Here is a 22,581-nt window from a genome sequence, read left to right as displayed (position 1 = left end):
CAATGGCCTGGAAATGATTTCAGAGATAGAGGGATTGAAGGTCAGCGAGAGAACAAGAATAAATTTAGGAAGAGTCAGGCAAAGAAAGAGAGATGGAATAATATATTATGATAGAATAAAGGAATTTCAGAATTCTTGATCATGGAAGTCAACCATATGTGAGTGATGGTAATAACAAGATGTGATCATCCTTATGTGCAGCTGATATATAATGGAGAAGGAGGTAATAAGAGTTGGATTGATTAATAAACTGGAAGGTGAGAATGTTTTCATTTACACTGACATCCATTGGTCTAAGGGCAAGAGTTAGGGTGGAGAGAAGGATTGTGAGCCAAGGATTGAACTTCACAAAGAAGGGAGAATGACTGGAGTCCAGGAGATGACCTGCATTAGAAACTAAATTGTGTGATAAATTTTGATAACAAGAACTTCAGAGGAGGAGAGGATTTTAAGTCTTAAAATAGCTAGTGAGGTAAATACTATATAATTTATAATCCCCATTTTAGAGATGAGGAAACAGAGTCTAAGGAATAGCATACTTTACTCAGGGACACACATCTAATAAATTTTAGAGGTGCAATTTAAAACCAAATCTTTCTTATTTCAAGTCCTAGTTCTTTTCACTATACTACAAACTTTTTTCAATTATATATAATTCACCCAACCATTAAATTAGCATATCATACCATACTATGAAAAATATTCTATGTAATAATTGAAATATATCTCCAGGACAAGAAATTGTTTGTCTGTACATATGTATATATCAATATATAAAATATATACACATATTTGTATGCTAGGAGGAGATTGTGGATGAAGTACAAAGAAGGAATATGAATGCTTAAAGGATTATGGGTGAGATAGTTTATTACCCAGAAGCATGCAAGGATGCTATTCTCCAGTCCTATAGTCCCAGAGACAAGCACACATGGTAGTATGCGTACAATGTAGGCTACTTACCCTGATTCTGATCTTAGATCTTTGGGTCTCTGCCCTTGGATCTGATTGCTATTACTGGGTTTATAGAGTGTGGAAGTGCTTAGGAACAATCAATCATGAATTGGCTTGAACTGCAACTCCCAACTTTTCAACCACAGGGCCATTACTATTAGGAAAGTTTGCTAACCTTGCATACCTGGAGTAGATGAATTTTGCTATACTAATTATGAGTAGTATAGTCTTTCCTTCCTTGCTTCAATGAATATAACTAAATCAATATTGGACACATAGACCTTCTCTAAATAGAGGGGATATCAAACATGGCATAACTTCTGTTAGCTAGTACCAAACAGTCTTTTCATATTTATGTGAACAAGAAGAGGAAGAAGAGGGGAAGAAAAAGAAATGAAGAAGAAGAAAGGCAGAAAAGTTGAAGAATAGATGAAGAAGAAAAAAGAAGAGGAAAAGGAGGAGGAGGAGGAAAAGGAGAAAGACAAGATGGAAAAAATATATCTTCCTTATTTGAAGAGATGGGGGTCTAGCGGGACAGTACTGGAACAAGCTCCTACCTGAGTCAATTCTTAAATTTTCAGTATGAATATTTACACATAGGAAACTAGTAAATGCTGCAAATCATAGATTAATTTACTGTTTTGCTGATTGTCTAAACTTAAGAAAATAATGGAATAAAATCCTAATAGTGCCGATTAAATTTAAAAGTATACCTTGCATTTTTTCAGAGAGCTTATTCTTAAACATTTACCAGCATACCCTGAATATGGGTATGTACAGCTATATATATTGACAGACTCTGCTGAGTAAAAATGGTTAATTTTGCTGAACTGCTCTCTCTCTCTCTCTCTCTCTCTCTCTCTCTCTCTCTCTTTCTCTTTATTCTTTGTTATAAGAGATGGCTCTCTGGGGAACATATGAGAGAGATGTATTTGGCAATGAAGGTGATATAAAAACTAAACATATCAATAAAATGCTTAAAAAATAATAAAGCACACAATTTTTCCTCCATTGTAGGTAAGAAGTAAACCTTACTAGAATCCCATGTAGTCTGATTTAGGTGATGGGAATGAGAACAAGAAAAAAAAGCAATTAAAGAAGCTTATATGCCAATTTCACTACAGATATGAAATACATTTATATATCATTAAATATAATCAAATATATATTTATCTATCTATACATTATATTTGTGAGTAGAGATACATAAAATAATATATTATGATGATATAAAATTTTCCAATATACACATATATAAAATGTATCTATATGTATGTTCATATATGTCCATATAGTATATATTATGAAAACATTTCTATAGAATGAGTTGTAATAGCTCTCCAGCACAAGAAAATCATTTGTGTATAATTCTTTCAATAGAAATTTTTTCATAATTTCATAATGCATGTTTTATAATTTCATGATTTTATATATTGATTAGATTTATATATTTATTAGATTCCTAGAAATGAGCATTAATAATAGAGTAGTAAAAAGATCCCTGATTAAAGTCAGAACACCTAGATTCTCTCTCTAACCCAGATCCTATTCAGCGGTACAATGAGACAGTTGTACTAGATGATCTCTCATGCCTTGACTCTAAATCTTTGAACCTATCCTAGCCATCAGACCCCAAGGAATAAGGTGAGGAGGGAGGGTGTGACAGTTCAGAAACTTGGAGAGAGAAAATTCAATTCAAAACTAAAAATACACATATGTGTCTTATCTGGGGGAATCAGAGAAGGAACTTGTCAGCAAATATCCTCAGGTTGATTCAACAGCACAAGTAGAAAGAGAAGGGAGGGTGGCCTACATTTCCTTTTGTTAAACTTGCAACAGCAAAGCCAATACCACAGACAAGCTGACACATCTTCCTCCCACTAGAAAAGATTAGCCTGTTACCTAGTGAGCATCAGGGGTACTTTCAGAAGCCTGAAGCTGGTGCTGCCTTTCAGAGGGATAGAACCATGTCTAAATAGGATCCAATGTGTACTTGCCCATCTGGGTCCAATGAGGTGAGGCCTTGCTGAAGTCTGACAGCCCTATGAGAAAAAGAAGCTTGAACAACCTGGGAAAGAAGCAAAGATGTAACTATGAATTTTTACACATGAGGCAAAGTCTGCTGGGGCAGAGAAACATCACAGTGAAACAACAAAATGAATGCTAGATTTGAAATCACTGGACCTGAGATTGATTTCTTGTTCTTTCTCTTTCTACTTAGAGGACCTTTGGAAAGTCATTTTAATCTCTTGGGTCTCAGTTGTGTCATCTACAAAATAAAAGGCTTGAACTAGATGACCTATAACCACCTTCCATTTCTAAATCTATGAGCACATAATCATCTTTCCCAGATGTAGTCATAAAGAAGAAAAGGTGGTCTGTACTTCAAAAACATTGTCAATAGTCCCAGCCTCTTAACATCCTGCTTGGGAAGAAGAAGAAGGAGGGAAAGCAGATACAAAATATGAGTGGTAGAGAGGAAAAGGGAGGAGTTACTGGGAAAACAATCCTTGAACTTAAAATACTGATCAAAGCAAAGACCAATCATAATTCCAGAGCATTGATGATGAAGCCCACTATCTACCTACTGGGAGATGTGTGGAACCACACACGCAAAAAATAAAACAAAACAAAAAAAACCATACTTTTTTTGACCCAACCAAGGTAGAAATTTGTTTTGCTTGCTCGTAAATATTTGTTATAAGCACTTTTTTTCCCAATGGGAGAAGGTAGGAAGGAAAGGGGTGATAAGGGTAGAGTAAAAAAAAAAATCACACAAGAGAACAGAAGGAAGGTCAGGAAAAAAACCCATAGACAAGGGCACATATTGAATTTATTATGTGTTTGAAAGAAAAACAAAGCTAGATAATAGTGATTTGTAGTTTCATACACAAGCCTCTTATTCTATTATGTCAGTCAACAAGTATTGATTACACTGAGTACTCTGCTAAGTTCTGGGAATACAAATAGTCAAAAAGAAAGACAGATCCTGCCCTCATGGGGAAGAAAACACATAAAAAGAAGTTGATAGGTAGAGGAGAGAAGATATTCAGTATCCCTGAGTATCACAGGGAAAAGGGGGTTACAGTTGCATTCCTATTGAAAAACATCCTCTCTATATGGAAGTTCTGGGAAGAGCTTTCAAATCAGAAGGAGGAGCCTGAGGGGAAGAAGGCATTATTTATTTGAAAATGCCCATTTTGTTTGGTGTTTAATTTTTGATAATAAGAATTAATGAATGAATAAATGAATGAATGAGAAAAGAAGAGAGTTCTTGGTAAGCTGTCCTTGTATGAGGCAACTGAAAACCAGACCAGAGAATAGGGATGTAATGTATAAAAGAGATGTATGACTTTGGAATCTCTATAAGGAGAAAGTACCCACACACATACCATCATCTCAACACCTAGGAACAATTGGAACTCTAGATAGAAGGCATTCTAATGCAATTTCATGTAATATTGAAAATTAGAGTGATTTCTGTTGATGTCTTGCAGCTCTATGATGCTGTAAATTTATTTATGTCAGAGTAAACTTTGACTCTTCTCCCAGAATCTAGCACCTAAAATAGCCTTTAACAAATGTATGTTGATTGGATTTGTTGTTGTTATCAACTCTGCCAAGTTTTCACTTCTACACTGGGAAGTAACTCTCCTTTGGGCTTCAAAGAGAGCATTTCTCCCTAAAAGGGCTTAAGTAGGAAAGAGCAAAGGAATGAATAAGCCTCTGAGTTGATTAACTTCTAGTGCTATCCATCCTTTTTGACTTCCCTGGGGAGCTACATTGGAGGGGAAAGTCAGAATCAAAATTAACCTACAAAATCAAGCAAGTGAACCAGGAGAGTTCTTTAAAGAAGAACTATCACTTCACTTAGGCTTTATCACATAGCTAAGGCAGCAATGGGGATGGAAGAATCACACAACACATACCCAAAAGGGAGAAGGAAGGCTAAAAAGAAATTGAGGATTATTTAAAGACCAAAAAGGAATTTTTTGTGTCTTCATAGGAGATAAAGGCTAATTTACTTGTGAGTTTCTTGCAAGTCTAGATATCACCTTCCTGATGTCATCGACCTCTTCAAAAATGGACAAACAACAGCAATAACAATGCTACATGATATGATTAAGAGGACATGGGGAGGTAGAGGTCTACTATTTCTTTAGGAAGAATGAAGTTTGGTGTCAGAGATTGAATGTATATGTCCCAGTCTTTAGAACCTTATTGGTTCTTGTTCAGAAATTTTTTTTTATTTCCTCCCTAGGTCTGCATGAGAATTTATTCAAAGAGGATGGCAGTAAGGAACAGGATCCAAGATGGGGAAAGAGAGAAAGAGGAAAGAATAAATTATCTTGGCAATAATTGCATTTTGGGAACTATGGACTGATAAGGTAAGACAGCTCTCACCAAATTACCCGGGCTTTAATTCACTCACACTCTGCTATCAGACAAATTGGTTTTCTGTCTGATCCATCATCTTCCCTCTTCCTGCCTTTGAACTGGTCATATCTCATGCCTGGAATGTACTTCTTCCTCACCTCCACCTCATCAAATCTCCTTCTTCCTTAAAAATAGTCCTCAAGCATCACTTTCTAAGTCAAGGATTCTTTTTGTTTCAATTGATTTTTTTATTTTTCCAAATACATGTTATGAAAGTTTTTCAACATTCATCCACATTCATATCATATTCCTAAGTTACATAATTTCCCTCCACCCTCCCTTCCCACCCCACTCCTCTCAGCAGTGAACAGTCTGCTGAATATTATACATGTATATTTGAGTTTAACATGTTTACAGATTAGTCATTTTCTGTATGTGGAATTAGGACTAAGAAAAAAATGAGAGAAATTTTCAAAAAGTGTATGTAAGGTTCATTCATATTCTTATAGTTTTTTTTATTTTGTTTTCTTTTGTTTTTCTTCCTCTGTGTGGACAGCATTGTCCATAACAGGGTTGTCCTATTTCTCTGAACTGCCAAGAGGAGCTGCATTCATCAAAGTTGATAATGTTCTCTTGGTTCTGCTCCCTTCACTCAGAGTCATTTCCTGTAATTCATTCCATACTTCTCTAGAGTCTGGCCATTCATAGTTTCTTATAGAACAAAAGTACTCCATAAAATTCATATACTTTAATTTGTTCAGCAGTTCCTCAATTGATAGATATCCCCTTAATTTCCAATTCTTTGCCACTACAAAAAGAGCTGCAATGAAAATTTTGGAACATATGGTTCTTTTCCCATTTTTTATTATTTCTACTGAATATAGGACTAGTATTGATATGGCTGGATCAAAGATTATGATCAGTTTTATTTCTATTTGGGCATAGTATCATATTGCTCTCCAGAATGGCTGGATTAGCTTACAATTCCACCAACACTGCATTAATGTCCCAATCCTTCCATAACTTCCACAAAACTGATGGTTTTCCTTTTTTTGTCATCTTAGCCAGTTTGAGAGTAATCAGTAATGATTTGGAGCATTTTTTCAAATGATTATATACTGTTTTCATTTCTTTGTTTGAAAACTCCCTGTTCATACCCTTTGATTGTTTATCAATTGGGGATTGTAAGTCAGGGATTCTTGACTTTTTATTCTTATCGACTACTTTAGTAGTTTAATGAAGTTTCTGGATCCCTTCCCAGAATAATGTTTTTAAATGCATAAAATAAATATATAGGATTACAAAGGAAACAATTATATTTTTTAAAAAGTTAATGAAATATTTTAAATTTTTTATTTATTTAAGGCAATGAGGTTAAGTGACTTTTCCAAGGTCACACAGCTAGGCAACTATTAAGTGTCTGAGGCCAGATTTGAACTCAAGTACTCCTGACTCCAGGTCTGGGCTCTGTCCACTGCACCACCTACTTGCCCCTTGAAATATTTTTTTAAATAAAATAAAGATTTTATTTATTTTGAATTTTACTATTTTCCTCCAATCTTGCTTCCTTCTCCCTACCCCCCACAGAAGGTAGACTGTCAGTCTTTACATTGATTCCATGGTATACACTGATCTAAGTTGAATGTGATGAGAGAGAAATCATATCCTTAAGGAAGAAAAATAGTATAAGAGATAGCAAAATTACATAATAAGATATTTTTTTAATTAAAGATAATAGTCTTTGATCTTTGTTCAAACTCCACAATTCTTTCTCTGGATACAGATGGTGTTTTTCATCACAGATAGCCCAAAATTGTGCCTGATTGTTGCACTGATGGAATGAACAAGTCCATCAAGGTTGATCATCACTCCCATGTTGCTGTTAGGATGTACAATGTTCTTCTGGTTCTGCTCATCTCAGCATCAGTTCATGAAAATCCTTCCAGGCTTCCCTGAATTCCCATCCTTCCTGGTTTCTAATAGAACAATAGTGTTCCATGCCATACATATACCACAGTTTGTTAAGCCATTCCCCAAATGAAGGACATTCCCTTAATTTCCAGTTCTTTGCCACCACAAACAGGGCTACTATGAATATTTTGTACAAGTGATGTTTTTACCCTTTTTCATCATCTCTTCAAGGTATAGACCCAGTAGTGGTATTGGTGGTATTTTCTGGACTCTTATATTGAATCCCCTTCTGGACTCCCTCAGTCTTTCTCCAGGTGAGTGTTGAAGGGGCAGGAGAAAAGGAAGATAAGGACAAGTTTTCCAAAATCTCCAAGTACTCCAAGGTCTCCATTTATTTACCAAAATACCAGTGCTTAAATATCTCCCCATTCTCTAATCTACTCCCACTCCTGTGGCACTCAGTAAGATAAGGCTCTGGTGCTCAAGGACACCAGGTGAAGATAATTTATAGTGCTGCCTGTAACATATCCTCCTTCTTGTCCTTTTATGAAACAAAATTATTACATAATGAATGCCACATAAATTGTAAACAAATGTCAATGGTAAAAACCAATACTCCTAAATTCCTTGAAATGCATTTTATCCCCAACTTACAAAAATTACAAAGTTTTTTCTTTTGTCATCAAAAAACCTTCAAAGCAATCAAATTCAAAATTCAAACCAAAAGGAATAACTTTTAACTTTACTTAACTATTTCAGAGTTTAGACACTAACACAAACACAGAAAACAATTCTCTTGTATCACATTTACCAGTCTGAGACTGATACCCTGGCCAGTACCAGATCTCAGAATGTAGAAACATTCTCCCACCTCCCTAGGCCAAGAGAGAGAGATATAAAATGCCCTATAGATGTTCAAATACATACATACACACATAACTAATCAAGACTGATCAACAGAAAGACAAATTTCATATTTCCCAATCCCAGAAAAAAATCTTCTTCCCCTTTCAAAGCTTCCCAATCAATAGCCTATTGAAAAACATAGTCATTGACCAACCTCCCCCTTTCCTCCCCAAACCAGGAAGAAGGCATGGGGGTCCAGGAAGAAGGCATGGGGGTCCCTTAATTTCTAAAATAAGTTTTTGAGACATGGGTTTGAGTTTTGAAGTTCCAAAAAGAAAGCTTTCCCTTCTCCTTCCCCCCTCCCTCTGCAGAGGGTGGGAACAGCAGAGAATGAGAGAAAGCATTTGAAATTACTTGAGATGTTGACAGTACAATTTGGAATTGTTGCACTTTGTGAACAGTAGCCATCACCGTAACAAACTGTCCAATATCATGTGACACCTTCACTCAGCTAGTGTTCCATTCATAGCCATCTGCTGCTGGAACAATGACTGAAGTGAAGCCAGGTTGTGACTTCTGGAGTGCAATTTGTTCTCAGTGTTGGGGTCTGTGTCAAAGTCTGCATCAGAGTCTGTGTCAGGGTCTGCATCAGCAACGAAAAGTCTCTGAAGTTGACCATAGATTTAGGAGTTTGGATTGTGTTTAACACATATAAGCGCAATCAGGCCTGCAGCCATAGCCAAAAGGAGCAGCATCCCATCCATGGTGCTGGTACAGACTCCTGCTGAGGAAATAACTCTGTCCCTGCAGCACTGCCTCAGAGGCTCTACTTCCCTCTGATTCCTCAATGCTGAATTCTTAATACTTTCTCACTTCCGCTTTATACCTCTTTGTTTAAAATTAGCCCCCTAAATAACAAATCAGCCTGTTACTTTCTCCAGAATCCTCTTCTCTGGGATGTCACCTGGTTCTCTTGCTTGTATCTGCTATGTCCTTATTCCAGACTTTACTCAGATAACTCCACCTTCCTATCCCTTTATGGGTACCATACTTTTAGTTCCAGTTCAGACGCCAATATGTTGAGTCCCAGTTTGGACATCATATGATGAGTCCCTTTCCTGGACTCTTATGTTGAGTCCCCTTCTGGACTCCCTCAATCTTCCCCAGGTGAGCATTGGAGGGGTGGGAGACAAGGAAGACAAGGGAGACAAGTACTCCATCAAGATCTCCAAGTGCTCCATTTATTCACCAAAACATCAGTGCTTAAATACCTTTCCCAGTACCTAATCCACTCCCACTATAAGACTCTGATGCTCAAGGACACCAGGTGATGATAGTTTACAATGCTTCCATACACAACAGTCCCCAACAGGTATGTACATTTTTGTTGCCCTTTGGGCATAGTCTCAAATTGTTCTCCAGAAAGGTTGGATGAGCTCACAGTTCCACCAATAATGCACAAGTGTTCCAGATTTCCCACATCCCTTCCAACACTGATCCAGTCTGAGAGGTGTGAGGTGGTATCTCAGAGATACTTTAATTTGCATTTCTTTAATTAAGTAGTGATTTGGAGCAATTTTTCATGACTATGGATCATTTGGATTTCCTCATCTGTTAATTGCCTTTGCACATCTTTGAACATTTGCCAATTGGGGAATGGCTTGATTATTTGAAATTTGACTCAGTTCTCTGTATATTTTAGAAATGAGTCCTTGTCAGAAATACTAGTTGCAAAAATTGTTTCCCAATTTACTACATCTCTTTTGATCTTGGTTACAGTGGTTTTGTCTGTGCAAAAGCTTTTTAATTTAATATAATCAAAATTGTCTAGTTTGTTTTTAATAATGTTCTCCATCTCTTCCTTGGTTATAAACTGCTTCCCTTTTCATAGATCTGACAGGTAAACTATTCTTTGATCTCCTAGTTTGCTTATAATATTTTTTATGTCTAAATCCTGTATCCATTTTGATCTTATCTTGGTATAGGGTATGAGGTGTTGGTCTAATCCAAGTTTCCGCCATACTAACTTCCAATTTTCCCAACAGTTTTTAATGAAGAGAGAGTTTTTATTACAATAACTGGACTCTTTGGGTTTATCAAACAGCAGATTACTATAATCATTTCCTGCTATTGTACCTAGTCTATTCCACTGATCCACCTCTCTATTTCATAGCCAATACCAGACAGTTTTGATGGCTAATACTTTATAATATAATTTTAGATCTGGTAGGGCTAAGTCACCTTCTTTTGTACTTTTTTTCCATTAAATCTCTGGAAATTCTTGACTTTTTATTTCTCCATATGAATTTACTTACAATTTTTTCTAACTCATTAAAAGAAATTTTTTGGAATTTTGATTGGTAGGGCATTAAATAAGTAGTTTAATTTTGGTAGAATTATCACATTTTTATATTAGCTCAGCCTATCCATGAGCAGCTGATATTTGCACACTTATTTAAATCTGATTTTATTTGTGTGAGAAGTGTTTTGTAATTGTTTTCAAAAAGTTTCTGAGTCTGACTTGGCAGGTAGACCCCTAGGTATATTATATTGTCTGAGGTTACTTTGAATGGGATTCCTCTTTCTAGATCTTTCTGTTGCATCTTGCTAATCATATATAGAAATGTTGAGGATTTATGAGGGTTAATTTAATATCCTGCAACTTTGCTAAAGTTGTTAATTATTTCTAGTAGTTTTTTAGATGATTATTTGGGATTCTCTAGATATACCATCATGTAATCTGCAAAGAGTAAGAGTTTTGTCTCTTCCTTCCCAATTCTAATTCCTTCAATTTCTCTTTCTTCTCTTATTGCTGAAGCTAATATTTCTAATAAAATATTGAATAGTAGTGGTGTTAATGGGCATCCTTGTTTCACCCCTGATCTTACTGGGAATGACTCTAGTGTATCCCCATTGCATATAATGCTTGTTGATAGTTTCAAATAGATACTGCTTATTATTCTAAGGAACAATCTATTTATTCCTATGCTCTCTGTTTTTAGTAGGAATGGGTGCTGTATTTTGTCAAAAGCTTTTTCAGCATCTATTGATATAATCATATGATTTCTGGTGTTTGTTATTGATATAATTATACTTAAAGTTTTCCTAATATTGAACCAACCCTGTATTCCTGTGATTAAATTGTGATAACTTGTAATCTTTTTGCTAAGATTTTATTTAAGATTTTTGCATCTATATTCATCAGGGACATAGGTCTACAATTTTCTTTCTCTGTTTTAACTCTTCCTGGTTTAGGTATCAGCACCATATTGGTGTCATAGAGTTAGGCAGCGTTCCATCTTCATCTATTTTTCCAAAGAGTTTACATAAAATTGGAACCAATTTTTCTTTAAATGTTTGATGGAGTCCAGCCATTGGGATAAAAACTCCTTCTTTGATAAAAACTGCTGGGATAATTGGAAGTTAGTATGGAAGAAACTTAGATTAGACCAACACCTAATACCTTTACCAAGATAAGATCCAAATGGTTACAGAACTTAGACATAAAAAAACAATACTATAAGCAAATTAGAAGATCAAGGACTAGTTTACCTGTCAGATCTATGGAAAGGGGAGCAGTTTATGACTAAGGAAGAGTTGGAGAACATCACCAAAAACAATTAGATGATTTCTATTACATTAAATTAAAAAGCTTTTGCACAGATAAAACCACTGTAACCAAGAGCAAAAGAAATGTAGTAAATTGGGAAGCAATCTTTACAACTAATGATTCTGACAAAGGACTCATTTCTAAAATATACAGAGAACTGAGTCATATTGTTTAAAACAAAAAGCCATTCCCCAATTGACAAATGGTCAAAGGCTATGCAAAGGCAATTTACAGATGAGGAGATCAAAGCAATCCATAGCCATATGAAAAATTGCTCTAAATCATTACTTATTAGAGAAATGCAAATTAAAGCACCTCTGAGGTACCACCTCACACCTCTCAGATTGGCCAATATGACCAGAAAGGATAATGATCATTGTTGGAAGGGTTGTGGGAAATCTGGGACACTATATCCAACCTTTCTGGAGAGCTATTTGGAACTATGCCCAAAGGGCAACAAAAATGTGCATACCCTTTGACCCAGCAATACCACTACTGGGTCTCTACCCTGAAGAGATGATGAAAAAGGATAAAAACATCACTTGTACAAAAATATTTATAGCAGACCTGTTTGTGGTGGCAAAGAATTGGAAATCAAGTAAATGTCCTTCAATTGGAGAATGGCTTAGCAAACTGTGGTATATGTATGTCATGGAACACTATTGTTCTATTAGAAATCGGGAGGTATGGGATTTCAGGGAAGCCTGGAGGGATTTGTATGAACTGATGCTGAGTGAGATGAGCAGAACTGGAAAAACACTGTATACCCTAATTGCAACATGGGAGTGATGAGCAACCTTGAAGGACTCGCTCATTCCATCAGTGCAACAATCAGGAACAACTATGGGCTGTCTGTAAAGGAGAGTGCCATCTGTACCCAGATAAGGAGCTGTGGAGTTTGAACAAAGTTCAAGGACTATTCCCTTTAATGTAGAAAAAAACAGATATCTTATTGTCTGATCTTGTTACCTCTTAGATTTCTTGTCTCTTCTTTAAGAATATGATTTCTCTCATCACACTCAATTTGGATCAACATACAACATGGAAACAAAGACTGACATATTCTTTTCCATGGGCGGGGGTAAGATTGGGGGGGAAATTTGTAAAACTCAAATAATATCTTTAATAAAAAGTTAAAAAATGTTCGATGGAATTCACTTGTGAATGCATCTGGCCCTAGAGATTTTTTCTTAGGGAGTTCAATAATGGCTTGTTGAATTTCTTTTTATGAGATAAGATTATTTAAGTATTTAATTTCCTGTTCATTTAACCTGCTCAACTTATATTTTTGTAAATAATTGCCCATTTCACTTAGATTATCAAATTTATTAGCATACAGTTGTGCAAAATAATTCCAAATTATTATTTTAATTTCCTCCTCATTGGTGGTGAGTTCACCGTTTTCATTGATGATACCAGCAATTTGGTTTTCTTTCTTTTTTTATCGAATTGACCACAGATTTATCAATTTTATTGGTTTTTTCATAAAACCAGCTCTTGATTTTATTTATTAGTTCAATAGTTTTCTTGCTTTTGAATTTATTAAGTTCTCCTTTAATGTTTAGATTTTCTATTTGGTATTTAATTAGGTGTTATTAATTTGTTCTTTCTCTAATTTTTTTAGTTGTATATTTAGTTCATTGATTTCCTCTTTCTCTAATTTATTCATGTAAGCATTTAAAGATATAATATATCCCCTGACAGCTGCCTTGAGTGAAGCCCACAGGTTTTGGTATGTTGTTTCATTATTGTCATTATCTAGGATGAAATAATTCATTCTTTCTATAATTTGTTGTTTGATCCATTCTTTCCTTAAAATGAGGTTATTCAGTTTCCAATTAGTTCTGGGTCTATATCTCCCTGGCCCAGTACTGCATATGATTTTTATTGCATTATGATCTGAGAAAGATGTAGTCACTATTTCTGCCTTTCTGCAATTGATCATTAGGTTTTTAATGCCCTAGTACATGGTCAATTTTTGTGTAAGTGCCATATACTGCAGGAAAAAAAGCATATTCCTTTCTATCCCCATTCAATTTCCTCCATAAGTCTATCATATCTAGGTTTTCTAACAATCTACCTCTTTAACTTCCTTCTTGTATATTTTGTGATTAGAGTTATCTAAATCTGAGAGCAGGAGTTTGAAGTCTCCCACCAGTAGAGTTTTGCTATCTATATCTTCCTGTAACTACTTCAACTTATCCTCTAAGAATTTGGATGCTATACCATTGGGTACATACATATTTTGTATCAAAATTACTTTATTGTCTATGGTACCTTTTAGGAGGATATAGTTTGCCTCCTTATCTCTTTCAATGCTATTTATTTTTACAGTGGCTTTATCTGAGATAAGGATTGCTACCCTGCTTTTTTCCCTTCAGTTGAAGCAAAATATATTTTGTTACAACCTTTTACCTTTACTGCATATGTATCTCTCTGCTTCAAATGAGTTTCTTGTAAGCAGCATATGGTAGGATTCTGGTTTTTAATCCAGTCTGCTATTTGCTTACATTTTAAGGGAAAATTCATCCCATTCACATTCAAAATTATAATTACTCTTTCTTGCTCTCCATACTATCTTCTCTCTGTTTAGATTTCCTCCCTTTTTTCACTTATCCATATTCCCCAGTATTTTGTTTCTTTATACCACCACCTTCAGTGTGTTTGCCCTCCTATAGCTAACCCCTCACCTTTCTTTCCCCTTTCCCTTTGCCCCTTCTTCCTTACCTTCGTTCTGTTAGTCCCCTTTTCTTCTCCCCTCCCCTTTTCTTCTTTTAATACTTGAAAGGTAAGATAAGTTTCTTAACTGAGTTTGTATATGTTAACTTTAAGACAAATCTAATGAGAGTAAGATTGAGAAGGTTCTCACCCTCTCGCTTCTTCCCCTCTATTGCAATAGGTTTTTTGTATCTCATAATGTAATAAGATTTACCCCCATTCAATCTCCTTCATCCTCCTGATGCCTTACTGTCCCCCTTTTTAAGGAGGTATTGTTTTTAAATCATTCTATCTGAATCACAGAAAAGTCATGAGTGCCCTTCACTTCTGGCTAACTTTATTCTCTCTGATAGAGTTACAATTCTCAAGAATTATGAGAATCTTTCTCCCAGATGGGTATATAGCCAGTTTCATCTTATTGGATAGCAGTTTTTTTCTTTACCCCCTTTTATTTTACCTTTTCATGTGTCTCTTGAATCTCCTGTTTGAAGCCCAAATTTTCTATTAAGCTCTGGTCTTTTCATCAGGAAAAGTTGGAAGTCTCCTATTTCATTAAATGTTCATTTTTTGCCCTGGAAGAGAAGGCTCAGCTTTGCCAGATAGTGGATTCTTAGCTGCATTCCAAGCTCCCTTGCTTTTCAGAATATTGCATTCCAGGCCCTTTGATCCTTTAATGTTAATGCTGCTGGGTCCAATGTAATTCTTACTGTGGCTCCTTGGTATTTAAATTGTTTCTTTATGGCTGCTTGAAGGATTTTCTCTTTTTTATCTGATAGTTCTAGAATTTGGCTACAATATTCCTTGGTGTTTTCAATTTGGGATCCCTTTCCAGAGGGGATCGATTTATTTTTTTCAATAACTATTTTGCCCTCTGGTTCCATGATATCAGGGCAGTTTTCCATCACTGAATCCTCTAATATTGAATCCAGGCTTTTTATCTCTTCAGTGTTTTCAGGAAAACCAATAAGTTTTAAGTTATTTTTCTTTGATCTATTCTTGAGGTCAGTGGGTTTGCTAATGAGGTATTTAACATTTTCTTCTATTTTTTTTTTCAATTTTTTTTTGTTTTGTTTAACAAATTCTTGTCTCATGAAGTCATTGGTTTCCATAGACTCCATTCTTTTTTTAGGGAAGAATTTTCTTCATTTACCTTTTGCAACTCCTTTTCCAGTTGGTCAATTCTATTTTTGTAAGAGTTCCCTTTGATCATTTGAGGATCTGAGAGAATTATTCTCATTTTGTATTTGTCCAATTGTATTTTCCAAGGATTTATTTTCTTGTTGCAAGATGTTAATTTTCTCTTGAGTTTCTTTTCCCAATTTTTCCAATAGATTTTTAAATTCCTTCCTGATTTCTTCAAGGAAGTCTTTCTTGGATGGATACCAGTTCACATTCTCCTCAGAATTTCTATATCTCTCTGGGTTAGAATCTGTGCTTTCAAAGTAATTCTCAATGAGCCTCCCTTTCCAAACTGGCCTTTCTTCATTTTCCTAGGAATTTGTGTTGGGGGAGGGGCTGGTTCTCAGAGGTTTGCTTTTGAATACCCTAGAGTCTTTGTTCACTTGGCTTAGTAGCTCCAAGTGGGCTGGCCAGCAGGTGTCACTGGTTGTTTCTCTGGAGTGTTTGAGGCTCTCTCCCTAGGGCTGGAGGGAGTCTGAATTGTCCTTAAACATTGGGATGGGCCCTGAGGAAGGTAGTTAAATCTCCCTTTCAGCTGAGGGAATTCTGGTGCCCACACCTGAGCCTGAGGGGGGTGGAGGGGTAGTTACTGTTTGTTCTGGGAAGAGGGCTCTGCTAAAAGTATGGAGCTCAGGCCCCCCTGCAGGTTGATGTCTAGCTATGCTCTGAAACTCTGTGCTGGAACTTGCCCTCCAACCCCACTGGGGCTCACCAGACCTCTGCTACCCCAGCCAAAGGTTCTGTAGCTTAAGTTGGTCCTTGGACCTGACACTCATCAAAGCTTCCAAGACTTAGACCTTCACCCCAGCACTGCTATCCCTGCTGTCTGCTCTCCACTCCCAGTTCACCCACGGTCCCTTGAGACAGACCTTGAGGTAGATGTTCTTCACCTAGCTTCTTTTTCTGGGTTTTGTGGATCAAATTTCTGTTAAGAGGTTTCTTTCATGTTATTTTTGAGGGGAAACCAGGAAACCTTAGCATAGTGTGTCTTTTCTCTGTCATATTGGCCAGAACTCCTTTGAAATATTTTTAAAACAAGTAAACAGACTCCAGGTGAAGAACCCCTTTCCTGATCACCTCAATTGCTAGTGTCTTCTCTCTTAAATTATCTTCTATTTTTAGTTATACAATCACTATTAAGATTCTACTATGGCAGGGCAGCTAGGTGGTACAGAGTACCGGCCCTGGAGTCAGGAGTACCTGAGTTCAAATCCAGCCTCAGACACTTAATAATTACCTAGCTGTGTGGTCTTGAGCAAGCCACGTAACCCCATTTGCCTTGCAAAAATTTTTTTTAAAAAAAAGGGGAAAAAAAATTCTACTATGTCCCAGGCTGGGCAGATAGATGGCACAGTACATAGTTCTCTAGACTTAGACTCCGGAAACCTGATTTGATGAAGTTTGAAAGAGCTTGAATAGTGAATGAAATCCAGAGAGACTCAAGACTCAGAAATATAAGGGATATATAAGTTTTATTATACAGTTGCAGAATTATTGCAAAACCAGTCTGATCCTTAAGGGAAAAGCAGCTATTGGGGAAATATGTTATTGCTTACATGGGGAAACAAGCCATGGAGTGCATGTTAAAAAGGGATGGGGTTGGGGCAGGGGTAGTTTAATAGATTATGTGAGGATGCTCAAGAATAATTAGCTCATTTAGGGTAACAAAGACTCATTTTGGGTATCAGTATTCTCTTTTGGGCTTCAGCTTGTACCTCCTTGTCCTTGTATTTTCTTTCCTAGTAGAATGAAAGTTTCTTAAGAGTAGAAATTGTGGTGCAGTGGATAGAGCACTGGTCCTGGAGTCAGGAGTACCTGAGTTCAAATCTAGCCTCAGGTACTTAATAATTACCTAGCTGTGCAGCCTTGGGCAAGACACTTAACCCCATTGCCTTGCAAATTAAACCTTAAAAAAAGAGTAGGAATTGTGAAACTCAAAAGCCTTCAAAAAGATGAATGTTGTATGCTATCTTTGAATGTAATTGGGAAAAAAATAAAATAAAATAGCAATTAAAAAATTAAAAACACATACAAAAGAGTAGGAATTGTTTCATTCTTTGTATTGGTATCACCCGTACTTAGTACAGTGCCTAGAGTATAGCAGATGCTTAATAAATACTTGTAGATTGATATAGCATCTACCTGATAGAGGTTGTTAAAGATTTAAGCACTTTGAAATCTATAAATGCCAGCTAAATGTCAGTTTAAAGCAAAAAGATGTTCATAGGAGAGCTTCAGACAAAAGACTATGGGAATTCAGAGAAATTAGTTAATCTCTTTTAGATCTTTTGATGAAAGGTTCATGTTGGTATCTAGTTGGAGTTACAGAAGGAAAAGGTTGGGTGGAAATCATTGTGTTGTCTTTCTGGAAACTCTAAGACTTAGTTATTGAAGATGAGGGAACAGAGGGCAAAGTATACATATTGGGCCTTGTCTTCTCCAGAGCTCCGTCATGGATCTCAGATAAACCACTCTGGAGACTTTACAACCATGATACTGAAATTGTGTCTTCATGCCCCTCAAACAACTAGTCTAAAAAATGAAAAAAAAAATCATTCAAGCAATAGATAATTCAATCTTCACAGTCCTTAATGGCCAAATTTATTTTGCTAAGTTTACTGAATTCACCACTGATTACAAACAACCTTTGGAAACAAGGGAGGGCATTTAATCCTCAGGGGCCCTAGAACATGGCATTATCCTACACCTCATTTCCCCATCTGTACAGTGGGAGCAAATTGGCTGGTCTCCCTTCCCACATTTGGTATTCTGAGTGCCTACTTCCTCAGTAACAGGTTTTATTGTGTTTTGTTTTAAAGTCACATTCATTTATTTACAAATAATATTCTAGTATTGCAGAATCCTGAGGGGAAACTTTAAAGAAAAAAATTCACATATATTTTGTTTCATCCCTATCAGAGTGTCTGCTCTTCTCAGTGCTCCCCACCCCCAGTACCTTTCTTTACTCTCCTCTTTTCCTCCCCATTATTTGTTCTTTTTCCACTTAAGGAAATTTGCATGAAAGCTGATCTTGGTTTTCTAACAGTTCATTTGTGCCAAAGCTAGATTCTCTGGTTCCCCACCTGGACTCATCAGCCCAGAGGCGGCTGTCCTCAGTCATAAAGCAATCCACCAAAGGGGAAGCATAGAGATGATCTGTTTGGAAAATTGCTTTCTAAAGAGAACAGGCACTTCTAAAAAGTCTCAGTTCTACTCTGTAAGATCCTTGCCAAGGACCTGACCCGCCACTGGGGAAGAATTGATTGCCCCTTCTTGGCCTCGTGGCTTTGCTCCATTTTCCTATAGGCAGAGAAAAAAAACCCAAGTTATTGTGAATGGTATTTGGGTTCTGGTAATAATAAACACACTGAGCAAATTGAAGTCTCACTTTGGAACAACTAATCTTGATGCAAAGCCTTTCTTCTCTGCACCAGAGGGGAAAAAACTATAGTAAATAGAAGGGGGAAAAAAATCAATTTCTAATGCACTTTGTTCATTGAATGAGAGAATCTCAATCCGAGCCTGTCCTTTCTTGTCTTCCATTAACTTTGTCAATTTCACATCCCCCCCATTCCCCTCCCCTCCCCTGTGAATTGGCAGCTTGGGCTAGTTCAGGCGAGGAAAGTGAGGATGGAGGCTTGGGGGAAGAGGTGAACATAGGGAGGACTGGCCCCTACAATGAAATCCCACCACCATCACTTCCCCTCCATTAAGCTTCTGCTCTCTATCCCTCCATTGCCTCAATTATAAAATGAAGAAGTTGGACTATTTAACCTGAAATGTCCCTTCATGCTCTGATGGTCTCTGATTTTCTCTGATAAAAATGCCTTCACAACCATTATCTCATTTGATCTTCCTAACAACCCTGAAGGGTAAGTGTTATTATCCCCATTTTGCAGATATTAGAAGTTAAGTGATTTGGTCAGTTGATGTTGTCCTTCATTCTTAAAGGGAACTAAAATGATAACACTATGTGGAGGTCAAGGTGTATTACATTGCATGCTGATCATCTGATCTTCCAGTGCAAGCTTGGAAGGTTCTAGCATAGGTCAGGCACAAATAGTCCAAAAGTTCAGGGTCAAACAGATAGCAGCCTATTGTTATTTGAAGGAAGATTCAAACCCAACTCTTCCTTTTTTTTTTTAGACAAACCCAATTCTTTCCAATGCTAGGATAAAATAAATATCTGATCCCAATACCTCCAAGTCATGAATGGTAAGAACCCTAAAAGTTGGGTGAACTAAGGTCTAACTGCCTGCTCTGTTATTAATTAGCTAGGTCCCTTTCCATGTAAGTCTCAACTCTCTCATCTGTAAAATAAGATGGTTGGACTGGGCCAGGAGTTTTTTTTAATGTCATTTAATTTTATTTTTTTCAATCACATGCAAGACTAATTTTTGGCATTCATCCTTTGTAAGCTTTTGAGTTCCACATTTTTCTACCACCCTCCCTACCACAGTGAGTAATCTGATGTAGTACACCGTTTAACATATTTTCATAGTAGTCTTATTTTCTGAAAGAAGAATCAGTTCTAAAGGGGAAAAAATATAAGAAAGAAAGAAAAAATAAAACAAGTTTTAAACAGTGAATATATGTATATCAAACTAAGCTTTGGTTTATATTCAGACTTCACAGTTTTTTCTCTGGATGTGGATGACATTTTCCATCACAAATTCTTTTAGGATTGTCCTTGATTAATGAATTTCTGAGAAGAGCCAAATTCATCATAGTTGGTCATCTCACAGTGTTGCTGTTAATGTGTATGATGTTCTCCTGATTCTTCCATCCTCATTCAGCATCAGTTCATGAAAGTCTTTCCAAGTTTTTCTGAAGTCTTGTCACTCATGATTTCTTACAGAACAATAGTGTTCCATCATGTTCATATACCATAATTTTTCGGTCATTTTCCAGTGAGCATCCCCTAAATTTTCAATTCTTTGCCACTACCAAAAGAGCTGCTATAAATATTTTTGTGCATGTGGGTCTTTTCCCTTTTTTTAAGATCTCTTTGGATTATAGACCTAGTAGTAGTATTACTGGATTTAAGAGTAGGCACAATTTTATTGCCCTTCAGGCATAGTTCCAAAATATTCTCCAGAAAAATTGGGTCAATTCACAACTCTACCAATAGTGTATCAGTGTCTCAGTTTTCCCACAGCCCCTCCAATATTGATCATTTGTCATTTTAGCCAATCTGACAAGTGAGAAGTGATACTTCAGAGTTGTTTTAATTTGTATTTCTCTAATCAATAATGATTTGGAGCATTTTTATATGACTTACAGTTTTAATTTCTTCATCTGAAAACTGTCAGTTCATATCCTTTGAATATTTATCAATCATAGAATGACTTGTAATCTTATACATTTAATTCAGTTTTCTGTATATTTTAGAAATGAGTCCTTTATCAGAAACACTATCTGTGAAAATTGTTTCCTGGCTTTCTGCATTCCTTCTAATTTTGATTGCATTGGTTTTATTTGTATAAAACCTTTCTAATTTAATGTAATCAAAATTATCCATTTTGCATTTTATAGTGTTCTCTATCTCATTTTATCATAAACTCCTCCCCTCTCCATAGAACTGGCAGATAAACTAATCCTTGTTCCAACTGGCTAGATCAGGAGTTTTTAACCTGAGGTCTATCATCCTCCTAAAGGGTCCATGAATAATGTCAGTGAGTCTGTGAATTTGGATGGGGAGAAGAAGGGAGAATTATACCTTTATTTTCAGTAATCTCTATCTGAAATTTAGCTTTTTCTTCTTGTGTATTTTTTTAAAAGCATTGGTCTGAAAAGGGGATCATAGACTTTTCCAGTTTGCCAAAAGAATCCATGGTAAAGAAAATCATTAAGAGAACACCTGTGGACCAAGATTCTTTCTGACTCTAATAGTCTATGTTTCTGATGGTTTATGGAGAGCATAGCAAAGTGTGGTCTCAGAAGGAAACTGATTATGCCTTGGACTCTGCCAAAAAAGTAAAGAATATTTAAATCAGGAGTTCTTAACTTTTTAGTATGTCATAGATCCCTTTGGCAGTCTAAAGCCTATGGGACAATTTCTAAGAAGAATTCTTTTAGATAATTGAAGGAAATGCTAAATTTAATTTAGAGATGTAATTAGTTGGTTCTAATATGATGTAATTTTTTTCCCCTTTAAGTTCACAGATCCCGCTGAAATCTATGGTCTGTGGACTTCAGACTGAGAATTTTTGTCTTAAATGGCCTCAGAACCCAGGTAATAAGGGAATGATCACTTCCTGGCTGTAAATCTTAAGGGTGTGATGCTGGAAAAGGAGAGAAATGATCAGAGTTTCTAGACATCCTTGAAACAAATGCAGAGCCCTTTTAGAAGGAATATTTAAGAAAGATTCATTTTGAAGGGTCGAGAGAATACCCCTCTGATGGTAAATCTCTATTAAAAGGACAGTCTCTTTATTTTCAAATACCAATGCCCATGGGGACTTCTAAAACAGCAATTCATTCTCTCTTGGAAGTCATTACACCTCATTCTCTATAAGCCAAGGTCTCCTTTCAAGAGAGAATACCCCAGAAGTCACTTTGGCATTGGAAGGAGGGTCAACTGAGGAAGAAGCACCAACAACAATCTGAATTGCTCAATTCTGCCTCCCCATAGTCTCCAGTGACATCACTTGTGGTGGCATCAATCCTTGGAAGCTCTGGCCCCTGGAAGTGAGGTGCTTGGAGAAAATATTTAATGTTCTGGTTTCAGTAGAAAAAATGAACAGCAGTCTATAGAATCAGAAAAGAAAAAATCTGAATTCAAATCTTGCCTCCGACACTGGCAGCATCTCTTTGAGTCTCAGTATTCTCCAAATGATAAAATTATGATGATAACTATTTCACTGATCAGGTTATTGTGCCAATGAAATAATGTCTATAAAGTATTCTATAAACTTTAAAGCCCTGTATCACAAGATCAGAAATTCAGAATTGGAAAAGATACTCTTTCTAATCCAACTTCCTGT

The 22,581-nt window shown here is 36.3% G+C and overlaps 1 long non-coding RNA gene across 1 annotated transcript; it reads left to right on the top strand.

The window, feature by feature from the left end:
• The first annotated feature begins 174 nt into the window (after positions 1-174).
• On the top strand, positions 175-21,833 carry LOC141511418 (uncharacterized). Its single transcript, XR_012475328.1, has 3 exons — positions 175-257; positions 5,216-5,342; positions 21,754-21,833. It is a non-coding gene; the product is annotated as an uncharacterized LOC141511418 (long non-coding RNA).
• The last annotated feature ends 748 nt before the right edge of the window (positions 21,834-22,581 follow it).

The sequence above is a fragment of the Macrotis lagotis genome, chromosome 2 (assembly GCF_037893015.1).
Source record: "Macrotis lagotis isolate mMagLag1 chromosome 2, bilby.v1.9.chrom.fasta, whole genome shotgun sequence".
Lineage (NCBI taxonomy): Eukaryota > Metazoa > Chordata > Mammalia > Peramelemorphia > Peramelidae > Macrotis > Macrotis lagotis.
The sequence above is the reverse complement of the archived record's forward strand: the minus strand, read 5'-3'. Positions and strand labels throughout refer to the sequence as shown.